Below are 13784 nucleotides of genomic sequence, written 5' to 3' on the forward strand. Positions count from 1 at the left end.
TTGACTGTGAATAGGAGCAGCAGCTCTGTTTAAGATGGATGGGAAAATTCAATTAACTTCAGCCTCTTACGTGAGTCACTGTCAGTGCTAACGAAGTACTAGAATCCTGTAGGGACTCTAGCAGAAGTTAGTATTATCAGGTAGGGTTTTGAGCAAATTTTGACATTTATATCCCAAATTGAAGGCCTAGTCGTGGTGCGCCACTTCCAACCTGATCTCATGGGATGTACGTACAGGATAAAGCAGGTAGCTAATGCCGCCTCTAACGCAGCTTCAGGTCCGTAGCTATAGCTGTAGCTGGGGCTGTTCTCCTATAACGGTAGTTTGGTGGATAAAGCACATTGTGTACTTGCTGGCTACCAAGCAGAGGTTCCCATAACCTTGTGCCTGAAGATATAGGGGGACGGGGGTACTGTCTACTGATTTAGGGGCGATTTATTTAGCTAGCCTCCTTCAATTACGTGTCCTGCAGTACGTATACCTGAGATGTCAGCTGAGCTGATAATGTTACGTAGCTTCAGGTACGTTATGCTAAACTAATGTTATAGAATAGCCCCAGCTATAGCTACGGACCTGAATTTGTGTTCGGGGCGACATTAGCTACATTTTTTTCCCCACTCATGAACCGGCAGACATCACAGGCGCTCCAAAATTATTTTATTATTAAAATAGCGCTGATGACTGACAGCTTAAAAATGAATCAAAACCTCAAATACAGTCATTTTCAAAGGCAAAATAATCGCAATGTTACATTAAAGTGTAAGCTTCTCTTTAGCGCCCCCAGTGGAGATAAGATAAGATAAGATAAGATAAGATAAGATAAGATAATCCTTTATTTTCCCACAGCGGGGAAATTCACAGTATTACAGCAGCAGCAGAGTAACAGGAGTGAGAAACTCAGTAATAGAAACGGGAAACAGACTCGAGGGTACGTATTTGTGGCTCTGCAAAAAAGTGGTCAGAGGTACGTATATCCCATTTGACCAGGTTGGCCACTTCAGTTAAATATGGCATAGGAATGAAATAGATCAGGTGTGATAGTAAATTTGAGCTTAGTAATGTAGGGGATAGCTTAAGTATCTTGTTACCCTGCCTTACTGAGTTGTGGCTACAACATAACTAAGTTGTGGTCATGCATTAATATCCTGTTCCCACACCCAGGGGTGCTGCTAGAGATTTTCGGCCCCACCACTCTATGACCACAGGCCACTTCAATGTGGTGGAAGCAGTGTAAAAACTTAGCGCTAGCTTGGCTCCTTAGCATGTTAATCCCTTAATTTACTGAAAGCTGTAAATTAGACACTCAAATATGCAGATATGAAGGTATTTATGTATCTTTATTACCACCACACAGAGTCATAGCTATATCTGACAATGAGTTGTGGAGAATAATTTCAGTGTTTGAATTTTTATCATTTAAAATGATGTAATCTCTTTCTACATAATCATTTCCACAGCCCATCTGCAATGATGCCGATTGACATGTCATTCAACACAATGCTGCCCACCTCTTTTGGTTTGCAGTAGGACTAGTTCATTGGTAGGGCTATGGGATTTGATGGGGAAGACAGATTAGCTTGTAGCTGCATCTGTTGGGCCTGTAAGTTTGCCTGCATTTATTGAATGTCTGGTTAATGAGGAGTGAAATGTAAACACTTTTTCTGTGAATTTTCTGTGAAAATATTAAATTACTAATAGTACTAATTTACTATTACTAATAATAGTAAGTAATCTTATTGTACTAATAATAAAATTACTAATATATAAACTAACAAATTAGGTTAGCCGAAGTAACTTATTTCGTTATGGACTAAGCCAACAGATTTATTTCCACCACTCATGGACTGCACACAGCTTTCTTTGTGAAAAGCCAGATGACCTGTTGTTGCCCTTTGTTTTTTCCATTTTTGGGTACCAGAAGGTTGGGTGACCGGAAGGTCACCGGTTCGATCCCCTCAGCTGACGGTCCATGACTGAAGTGCCCTTGAGCAAGACACATAACCCCCAATTGCTCCCCAGGCGCCGTGGATAGGGCTGCCCACCGCTCCAGGCAAGTGTGCTCACTGCCCCCTAGTGGGTGTTTCACTGCACGGACGGGTTAACTGTGGTCTAATTTCACACTGTGCAAAACACAGTGACAAATGGTTGTAAATTCTAATCCTAAATTTTCTGCAACACTTTAGTACTTTCTGGCTATATGTTTTTATTAAGAGGGGACGTCATTTTACGGATGGTAAAAGTGACTACATTTTAGTAGTGAGGCAAGACTGTTAGGGCTAGATCTTCAGTTTAGGCTATAAATTTCAAAATTAAGTAGAAAAGAGAAATAAGAACCTCAAAGGTAATACTAATTTCTTATAACACGCCTACAGGATTTCTAGTATAATGTTAGCACTTACCTGTTTGGGTGCACATTAATTTGAAATTAAACATTGATATTGAAATCTTGTAAACATATTTCATGTTTTATTTGAAGCTCACAACAGATAGTAACTCCATTCTTATCACAGCAGTTATGATATGGTGGTGGTAGTGGCACTGGTATGAGTGTACCAGGACTGGTGGTGTTGCTGGGGTAACTTGTCAGTGTCACTGCTAGGTTGAGCATGGTCCACCACCCAAAAACATCCAGCCAAGGATGGCTCTGTGATCAGAAATTGTGCTTGGCAACAGAAAGGCTAGATGTCTCAAATGAAGTAGCTGGGGAGTGCACGTAAAGCAGGTCTCAGTGTATTCTCAGTGCTCTCCTTCCAAAGGCACTTAAAGGTAAATTAGAAGAATATGTTTGTAATACAGGAGATGTGCTATACTACAGAAGAAGGGTTTCAATCAGGTTTCAATTCATCCATGTCACGTCCTTTCTGTGAATGGAGCAACTGTTTTGGTGTATGGCTATGCTTGAGAAAGCAATGCATTCATGATTTGGGGGAGAAATGCATTGCAGACTGTAGCAGGTTATTATTGTTAATGAAAACTACACCCTTAAAAAATGAGGTTCTTTTAAAGGTTCTATCACATTCATGTTTATGAATGTGGCAGGTGTCAAATTGACATCTACATAAATGTCTTGACACAGGTATCTTGTCTTCTTCCCACAATGCCTCCTGGTGCAATCACTTCCCCAGGTAAATGGTGCACATGTACCCAGATGTTGATGTGATGCAAAAGAAAACAGGGCTCATTGGTCCAGCCAACCTTCTTACATTGCTCCAAGGGCCAGTTCCAAAGCTCACGTGCCCATTGTAGGTGCTTTTTGTGGTGGACAGGGCACTCACGGCATGGGCACTCTGATTGGTCTACGGCTGCACAGCCCCATCCACAGGAGAGTGCGATACACTGTATAACATATTCATCCCATAACCATCATTAATAATGTCTCTAATCTGTCTGTTTGGACCTTCATTGCTCTGGTGCATCACTGAGTCTTGAGCCCCCAACATCTTGTTAATGGTTCGTGGTTTGTGCTCACCAGTGCTGACCGGGACCCTCCACAAGCCTTGCTCCAAAACAGCTTTGCTGATGCACTGGTCATAACGATTTGATCCTTGACAAAGTCACTCAGGTCTTCACGCCTGTCCATTTCTCCTGCATTCAACATGACAACTATGAGAAAGAACTGTCTAATATATTCCAGACCTTAAAATGCACCTCTGTTATGAGATAATCAATGTAATTCAGGGCATTTGTGAGTGATCATTGTCAACTCATAGAACCACTGGGATGCTTAAATTGTTCTTTGCAGTTTACATAAGTAAAATCCCAGACTCTGAAAAACACAGTGCTCACTAAACATTCACACCATGTGGTACTATACACCCATTAAACACTTTTGACAACAAATTATCGATCACTTAACCACAATCAGCGCTTCTCACTTCCCCCAACACTCTGTTTAGTAGGAGAAATATCAACAGTTAAATCAACAAACGAAAACAGCAGAATTCATCTCATAGTGCTGACCATCCCAAAAAAAACAAAACAAAAAACAATCCTGCTGAACTGGAACTCGATGAGCACTAATAACCACTCACTGGAAAAACTTACTCATAGATCAATGGAACATCTTTCAGCCTCAATAAACACCAAATTCACTGAATTCAGCTCAACCTGGTCAACATTCATTAAATTCCTCCTACAGTGACCTCCCAGACCCAGTTAATTCAACTCGTCCCCTTCAAGACACACACACACACACACACACACACACACACACACACACACACACACACACACACACACACACACACACACACACACACATCAAAGAACGGCATTGTAAATAGTTATCTTCTATAAATTTGTATTGCCTTATGAATTAATCTTAAATATGTCAAATATGTTTGCACATTTTTAAATCATATTTGTTCATTTGTCAGGTCTTCTTTTATATCTTTCATTTTGTTGTTGTTGTTGCTGCTGTTATTGTTTATGTTCTTTCTCTGTATCCTTCTTGGCAGAAGACCTCATAAAATATGTATTATTAATAACAAAGTACTATAGGTCCTCGAAGGAGGGGGAGCTGGCAGGTTGAAGAAATGTTCTTTGCATGTTTTATGGTTCTTCTAAATAAAACTGCTACTATAAAGAACAATTTTGGTTTAGAATGTATAACAGAACCGGACACTAACAGTGACAGAATGTACTCGTTAACTAGATAAAAACATGAAAACCAAGTCAAAGCAGTAATTTTGACTGCAACAATAACGTCAACAACAGCAAACCTCATATTTCCAGAATGATAACTTTACAGGAAAATGAAATAAATTACTTTCCCCAAGTCATTTTGGGCCATTTCTTATGGTCTGTTCTTCATGAAATTTCCAAATAATGTACAACATTTACAAATTATGTTAAACACTGACAGCAGCAATATACCAGTCACAGTAACACAATCACCCGTTAATTTAAGTGAATTAAGAAAATAGTCATGTAAAAATGAAGAATTACTGTTTTTGGTACAATTGCACAAATATTTTAAATGGACCTCAAAAAAATAAAGGAATAATATAGAACACGCGTCCTTTGAGGACCCCGGTGATGCAGTTCTTTTGGAGAAGTCTGCTGAGCACAGCCAGAAGGAAAGAAGACAGAATACACCCTGGTTTCTGACACAATATTCACCATAAGGTAACACTTTACTTTGAGAGATCTTTTTAGATTAAACGAACACTCAACTGACTCTCAGTAACATGTCAAAAACATATGAGGGTTAGGGCCAGGGTTAGGGTTAGGGCCAGGGTTAGGGCCAGGGCAAGGGCCAGGGTTAGGGCCAGGGCAAGGGTTAGGGTTAGGGCCAGGGTTAAGGCCAGGGTTAGGGTTAGGGCCAGGGTTAGGGTTAGGGCCAGGTTTAGGGTTAGGGCCAGGGTTAGGGTTAGGGTTAGGGCCAGGGTTAGGGTTAGGTTGAGTTTGCATAATGGAAGTAACATATTAACAAAATACTTAATGTAAGAAGCACTTCAATGAATTCAGATGCAGCACTACTGCTACCTCACTGATATGTTGTTGATGTGTTACTGGGTTATTAATCATCAACAAAGGACCACTCCAAATAAAGTGTTACCCTCCATAATACTAAAGTACCTTATGATGATGATGATGATGATGATTAATAATAATAATAATAATAATAATAATAATAATAATAATAATAAAGTTGTATAAGCAGTTGCTTAGGACTGCCAAGCCTCAAAGGGCCCCATGAGAGGCCATTTTTTTGTCCTGATAGAATTGAATTAAGTATTAAGTATTTTATTCTTTCTTGTGTACAAAAGAAAATCACTGGGGTGTGTGGGACCCCTCAAATGTTGATGTGGCATTGAGTGCCCAGATGTGTATCTGTAAACTGTAGAGACTGTTTAATATAGAATATATGAAAATAACACCTACAGCCAGTTTAGAAATTCCCAAAGGGTCCATATCAAGGAAAACTAAAATTTCCTGCTTATAGAAACAGAGAGCCAATCAGAACAGAGCTCCTTTACATATATCAGTCTTAAAGACAGGGAAACAAAAACAGCCTGTTTAATTCTATGGAAAGAGGTTAGAAAATGAGAAACGGTCATTTAAAAATGAATTATGACTGTTTTTGGCAAAAAGGCCCACACAGGCTTTGAAAAAGGACCTCTAAATAAATAAAATCCCAGAAAAATGTAGAATACAGACCCTTTTTAAGTAAAAGTGTTGGTAATATAGGCTGCAATTAAAACCGAAGCTCTTGTGATTAAATAATTCTACTCTTTCAAATTATGATTTTAATATAAAAAAGTTAAAATTCGTCTTTCTGCCTACCGTTCTGAAATGTAAATGCCTCCATTGCTGGACTCACCATCACACTATGTCCAAAAGCTTCTGCGTTGTACCCCCAACATACCAAACCTCTCACTTCCCAAATACATGGACACCCCCCAAACAAAAAGAATCATTACACTGAGCTCAGCGTCTAGTTTCTCACACCGTATATTTCTCTGGCTCTGTGGAATTATCATGTAGCAATTCATTTGTGTCTGTTTCCAAGAAATTGTGAGTGTGTATATGTGTGTGTGTGTGTGTGTGTGTGTGTATGTGCACGTGTGTCTGTGTGTGTATGGAAGGGTGATTGGAGACTCCAAGCCAATTACCACATCCACCAGACAGACTCAGACTGCCGGAGCCTCGCAGCCAATAGGAGTGGTGCTGCGTAGAGCTAGGCCCGAGGTGGTTGCCATGGTAACTCAGGGGGCTGCTTGCATGGCGGATGATGCCGGGGTGATGGATTACAGTAATGGGATGGGGTGTGTAAAGGGAGGGTGGGGGTAGTCATGCATAAATATACTGTATGAATAAATCTGAAAGGCATTGACTTTAAGGGCTATAGGAGGATTGCTTCCATTTAGCTTTTGCACACCCTGTTCGCCTCCCGCCATCATGGGCTCTAGGTGTGGGTCCAAAAAATCTCAGCAGTGGTATTTTGGCACACCTTTTGTCTTGTAGTGTTCTATGTTAGGCTACACCTCTCTTGGTAACCTGCGCAATGTGCCACCATTGCTTCTATTGTCTGTTGTGTTGGAGCCACAGCAAGTTTTAAATACCTTATGATACCAATAGACACTAAAATTATCCTCAAAGCTTTGTTCTTATTGGAGGGTTCCACACTTGACCAATATGTATTATAGAAAGACGCTGAATTTCTGCACATTGCTTGTATGTTTGTGTTAGACATCTGTACCTTCTGAATATCCCTACCAGCGCTGACTTTACTGAGCAACTCCCTCAGTAAAAGAACATTCAGCAAGGTATAGAAGTCTAACACTAACCTGCAAGTCATGTGCAGATGTTCAACCAGAATACTAATACTAATGCCTATTAATACTACTAATACTAATACTAATGCCAACATTAATTCTGCTATCATTACTGTTATAAAGCTTTTCACCCCTATATATATAGTACACAAAAGTTTGACCACCCCTGGTCAAATTAAACTTTTTCCTTTTCTTTTTTTTATAAGTAGCTTATTTTAGTATAAAAAAAGAAACTTCTTCTATGAACATTAGAAACATTAGAACATTAGAAAATATACAACATAAAACATAAACAAACGTCCATTGTTAAGTTCAGCAAATAAACTCAATGTGTGAAGATGTGTTCTCTTATTCTCACTTAGAGAGTCATGTAATTTGACCAGAGGCACTACCGTCTTTTCTCAAGTGTAAATTTAGGGGTTTGGGTGTGGGACAGACACTTCTCAATAGAAAGTACATCATTAACAATGATTTTCTATATGTAGCTTATTTACTTATTGAGTTAATGCCTTGGGTTTGAATTTGGTAGAATGCTACATATCAGCCTGTTTAATTCTATTAGATATTAATCTATTAGATTAGAGAAATGATCATTTAAAAATGCTTTGCTACATAAATCCACACAAGTGTTTGTTAGTTGACGTTGTGGAAAACATTAGAATGTAATACAGATGTAGGATACAGGCCTGTATTGAATAACAGTGACGATAATACAAGCTATAATTAAAAATGCAAGTTGATAATGGCTCTTTCAAATTACAATTTTGATATAACAATGATTAATTTATTAGCCCCACCAGACTGAAACATAAACACACCAACATAATATATTAAAAATATCCTCAGAGTTCTGCATATGACTGTACAGTACTGTTCAAAAGTTTTGGGCACCTCAGAAAAAAATATTTAAAATGTTTTTATTTTAAACCAATTATTTATCTGGGCAGTATGCATTTATTTCATAATTATTATTATTATTATTATTATTATTATTATTATTATTATCAGGACAAAATGCTAATATTACAATAAATACTCATCATTTTAGTACTATAGTTTGTGATTTTATGTTTGCTGGGTTTGTTTAACCCTTTCCAAACCTCTCCTCACAGCAGTTCAGTATCATTTGAGCTTATTATACAATATTGATTAGCCAAAACCAATACCTGGTTTTGCTAATCAATACTTCATTAAGATAAATCACTTGTGCTACTGAAGAAATTGAACAAATCCATGTGAATGCTGGAGGAGTCCAGGTCTTTTAACTAGCTCACAAGGTATCAACCACTTTTTGGAAACAACACATTTTTGTTGTGATCTACTGCGTTAATGTCCGATTGCACCTATTAAAAAATTATGATGTGTTTTAGTGTCAGAAACACACTCACTGCCCAAACAAATGGATGTAAACACTTCATCCAGGTGTGTCTTTCTCGCTTCCTATCCACTCACACTTCTCTCCCCAAACTCTCATGTTTTTAATTTTATTTAAACATTTCAGCCCTGGCAAAGAAAAGTAGCACATATGACATTTAAATTCATATAAGCGTGGTATGGCATCGTTTGGTCCCCTGCATTTCAAATGAAGGGGTCACAAAATCATAACTAAGGGATAATTTGGCTTTTTCATGTAAAACACTCGCAAAAAATAGAAAACAAAATAACTAATAAACCAAATAAGACTAGAATGAGTACTCTGTGTTTTGTCTCTGGAGGGGCACATTTATTTTGTTTATACTTCTGTATTTATAGCTAACATTAGTTCCAGTTAACAGGGGACAATTTTTTTCTAGTTAATAAAGCCTCAAACCTCCCAAAATAGACGCACCGACCCAAGTTCTTTTTCATATCTAAGTATGCACAGTTATTCAGCCGGAGAGCTGATCCTAGATCAGTACACTCCAAAACGCTGCTTAAGTCTAACACTATAAACCTGAACTCCCTCTGCTTTTCTGCCATCTAGTGTTCACCAGATGGCATGAGCCTCAGCATAAGCAGCACCCAAGACACTCATTATTCTTAGCCTTGAACTAGCCTGTGTATTTTTGCTAGATTACTTCTACTTCACAGAAATAACAATATTTACAAATACTTAAGCATGAATTTACTTAACCCACCTCTGTTCAAGGCTGCATAACCCCTTCCTGTCATCTCTACAGAGGCCTAGAGGGTGTGTTCTCCACCCCTCTCAGTCTCAGGTATTGCCCCGCAGCCCTTTTTCTTATGACGCTTTGTCCTACCGACTGCAGGTATTCCAACAAAGAAAACTTGTTCAACCTTTAGTTAGCCACGATCTCCGTGAGGTTTTCTCCCATTCAGACATAAAAATAAAACTATAAGACCTTACAACATGAGCTGATTGATGACACTAAATGCCACCCATGACAACACAGGTCAACCATAAAACTTGCACAGACTCCAGTACAGGTCAGTACAGGTCAGAGGTCAGCACTACTTTGGGCTTTCAAACACGGCTTCAATTGTGACTGGAATTCAACCCTGAACTGTTGTTCAGGCCCAGTCAGTATCAGACTTATTTTAAAGCATCAACTTGTCCCTATGTTTATACTTCCACAGGCCTATTTTGCCGTGGAGGCAGCGTGCATTAAGACATGCTCTGTGAGTTTGCTCTCTACTTGTTTGCTAGAATAACAAATGTAGCTTCTCATCTAGGGACCATGTTTTATCTGAATGAACAGGCACTTTCCTGTGATAGTCTTTGTCCAAACTAGATGAGTCTATATGTTTATATAATTGTTCATCGCTTCGACAATGAAAACATTATCAGACCAATCAGGTGCCACCCTACCACCCCTCTGTTCTCCTGCCATGGGCCTAAACATACTACCGCGGTTTTCCCCTCCGTTCCATTAACGAGAGGAGGATAACCTTACTGGAAATTAGGGTTTGCTTCGAAATGGGCATTCATCCACCAATGTCCAATCCGGATAACGGCACCACTGAAGAATTTCTAACCCTTTCGGGATCCAGGGGGCTCCTGTTGTCTGCTGCAGTGAAGTTTATTGTTGCGCGCTCAAGGTGTCAGACACACAGCTCGACCGTAAGACATTGGGCTGACACAGTTATATAGCTGGACTGATGCCAAGAACAGGCAGCGCTCATACAGGACGAGTAACAGGTGTGACAAACATGACCAAATAGAGATAAACAAGAATAGACAGAACAATGTTCTAAATACAGTCACAGTACCGGCACACAATGCAGAATGTGTAACACAGATATAGCACAATTCAAAACAATAAATTCCTTCACTTCCTTGTGTCACATGTGCATTTCCACTCCATTTCCACACCTCGCATTGAGGTCCTGTTTCCCCCTGACCATGGAGGAATGGCCTGTACCAGTAAACCGCAGGATCTCACCATAACCCTATACATTTTTGTGAAGATATTCAAAATACATAGCACATGCTGACTATTCTGCCATCTAGTGTTCACCAAATGGCACGAGCCTCAGCACAAGCCCTAGCTGAGATATTGATTATGCTCAGCCTCAGAGTAGCCTGAGTAATTTGCTGCTTTTACTTCACAGAAATAACATTCCTGTTACATGAGTATGAGTCTGCTCCACCCCTGGACACCCACACTTGCTATAACACGGATATAGATGCCACAAAAGGTTCAACTGAGTTGGTATTATGAATCAGTTTCACTATTTAATTGAAAGAATCATTTAAAAGTAAACAAGTAGTTCTGCACAGTGCTTTGAACTCTAATCCAGCAAAAAGCGATGATTACTGTAATATTCAAACTTAAATGCTGTCTACAATCTGCAGTAACTGAACTGCATGAGTGACCAAATCTTTTTGAATTATTCTGTACGAGTCCTGAATCACTGCTCGAAAATGTTCTGTCCTGCCACTTGGCAATTATGTGTGTGATTAGCTGTTAACACTCCATGAATTACTAGCAATTCATGCAAAGCTGTTCTTTTGCACCAGTTCTTCTCTATAAACCACATTCATGTGTACAGCTGAATCTTTTGCTCACCTGGTCAGCTTACTAGTGAGAATGTAGTCCAGTTAAACAGAAGAATAAAGAGCTTTGTCGACGTGGGGTATTCGAAGAAACTTGAAGCAGTAAACCTATTTTCCCTTTTTCAAAAGGGAGCAGAAGTATCTCAGAAATTCAAACAGTGCCAGAAATGGCTATTTATAATTTTTAAAAATTAAATTAAATTAAATTAATTAAGAATTTAATTTGTTTTAAAGATTCAAATTGTGCCATTCTCTCACCAGCACATAAGCAAAACCGTGAAAACACCTCGGCTGAGTTCACGATATTTGTGATATCTGAAATACCAACATATTGACATGCAGTCTTATGCAAATCACATGGTTGATTTTCACATCCTCGATGGGAAACAAGCTTAAATATGGCATTCTGCTGCTTTTATATGTTCTATTTACTGTTTACCACTGGGTTTAACGTTTTGGAAAAAATAACACATGAAATATAAAATGAATCTCATTTTATGTTCTGCTTTTTTTCCCTATTGCGTACATGTGTTCTCTGTAGACTCTGTTAACTTATTTTCACTTCCAAATTCAACAAAACATCATTTGACCAGAGGTATTCAAACGTTTACACATGACTGTTTATCCATCTACTCAGCCTACGGGAGTTTAGCTCTCCCATTCATGTTGAGGTGCTAAGGGCTGGAGCCACCTGGCTTTTGAATGAGGAAGAACACAAGGCAGTCAATCAGAACAGAGACCATTTCTGATTCATTTAAGGGATGAAGAGAGAAACAAAAGTATTTGTGCAAAAACTAAATATGTCATGAATTTAAAATATACGAAAAATGGAGGATGTGGCCTCTTAATGAAAGAACCAGCTCAGCTCAGATTTATATTAGACCCTGAATATAATTTAGCATAATGGAAAAGTTAACTGTTGTTAATTGACAGATATATACCATGTACCCAGTAAATTATTTGGCAATGTTAACCAGATGCTCATTTTATATATAGCTTATTGGTTTTCTCATGTTTGCCTTAAGCTGAAATATAGAAGATAGTTGAAATATAGGCCTCAAACTTGTTGAGGGGAGGAGACGTGAAGTCCTAAACCTGAGCCCTTCTGAGTCCAACAAATATTTGAGAGACATGTTCCAAACCCACCTGAACCCCACCTAACACCATGTGCATGGTCACAGTCATCAGATGCAGACAAGTATTTTAATATTTTTGCTCAAGGCCAGAATGAAGTTTTATAGATCAATGACTCCGTTTTAATGGTATGCCAACCAAAACTGCAAACTACTGGGCATGTTTCTCTAACCAGCTGACTTCCAGATTCCCAGATTGTGTATCTACTTGTGTACTTGTTGGTCTTATGTCTTCTGCTCACCACCTTCTTGTGCTTCATTGTTGGCTTGGTTTTTGATGCTCTTTAAAACAACTTTAAGCTTTAGAAAGGAGCTGCGTGGGATACATTTGTATTTAAATGTTCAATACACCTGAACTAATAACCAGCTGACCTTGAACACATTGATCTTTTTTTAATATTTGACTTGCCAGTGAAGACAAATAACATCTTCAACAGCTTCTGGAGAATTTCAATAACTGAACCTTTCAAAGCAACAATTATTTTGATGTGCTTTATCGATGGATACTCTGGGAATCAACAAAGTAATCCAGAAACATTTAACAGCCAAAAGTTCGAGGAAGAAAATCACAACATCATTGCAGAAGCTTACTGAATGTGAATGAGCATCTAAAGTCCACTCCAAAGTATAGTACCTTCATACATTTTCATGAGGTCAAAGATGCCTTGCAGAGGGCCAGGAGTGATATTTTCACATCAGGAGTCGGTCCCACACATTGGGAATCAAGACTTAATTGGGTGTTTCTTTTGTCACTTCCTGCTGTATTGATAGTTAATCAGATGCTTAAAGCCTAATCAATGCAAGGTATCAGACAGGTATCAAATTTTGCAGTAATTCTCAGACAACAAAACAAACACATCCAGCTGGGACACATTTCCCCTATTTCTCCTGAACATTTTTTTGCAGAGACGGAAGAAAAAACTGATATGAAATTTTGGACTTAGATCTGGTATTGATCCACAGTCAAGACAGCTTTTATTCTCAATACTACAATATGTACAGGACATACAGAGTATTGAAATTTAAATTACTCTCAGACCCCATAGTGTAACAATAACATTACATACACAGTACACAAGTATGAATTTAAATAGACACTAAATAAACTCTAAACTGTAATCGTAAAAATAAACACTACTTATAGAAAAAAAGGAAAAAATAATATAAATATACGAAGGTCCCTGAAATGAACAATAAAGTAAAATAAATCACATACAGATTAAGTTCTATAGGTATAAATAGTGCGATTATACAAAAAAGAGACCAAAACATCAATAATTTTATTATTTAATTAAAACTTTTAACATGTGTGAGAGAGAAAATTTCCCTCTTAACCCACAGGGTGACACTGTTGTTCTGATAAGGTTTTTCTGG

Source organism: Pygocentrus nattereri, chromosome 17 (genome assembly GCF_015220715.1).
Source record: "Pygocentrus nattereri isolate fPygNat1 chromosome 17, fPygNat1.pri, whole genome shotgun sequence".
In the NCBI taxonomy this organism is placed as follows: Eukaryota; Metazoa; Chordata; class Actinopteri; order Characiformes; family Serrasalmidae; genus Pygocentrus; species Pygocentrus nattereri.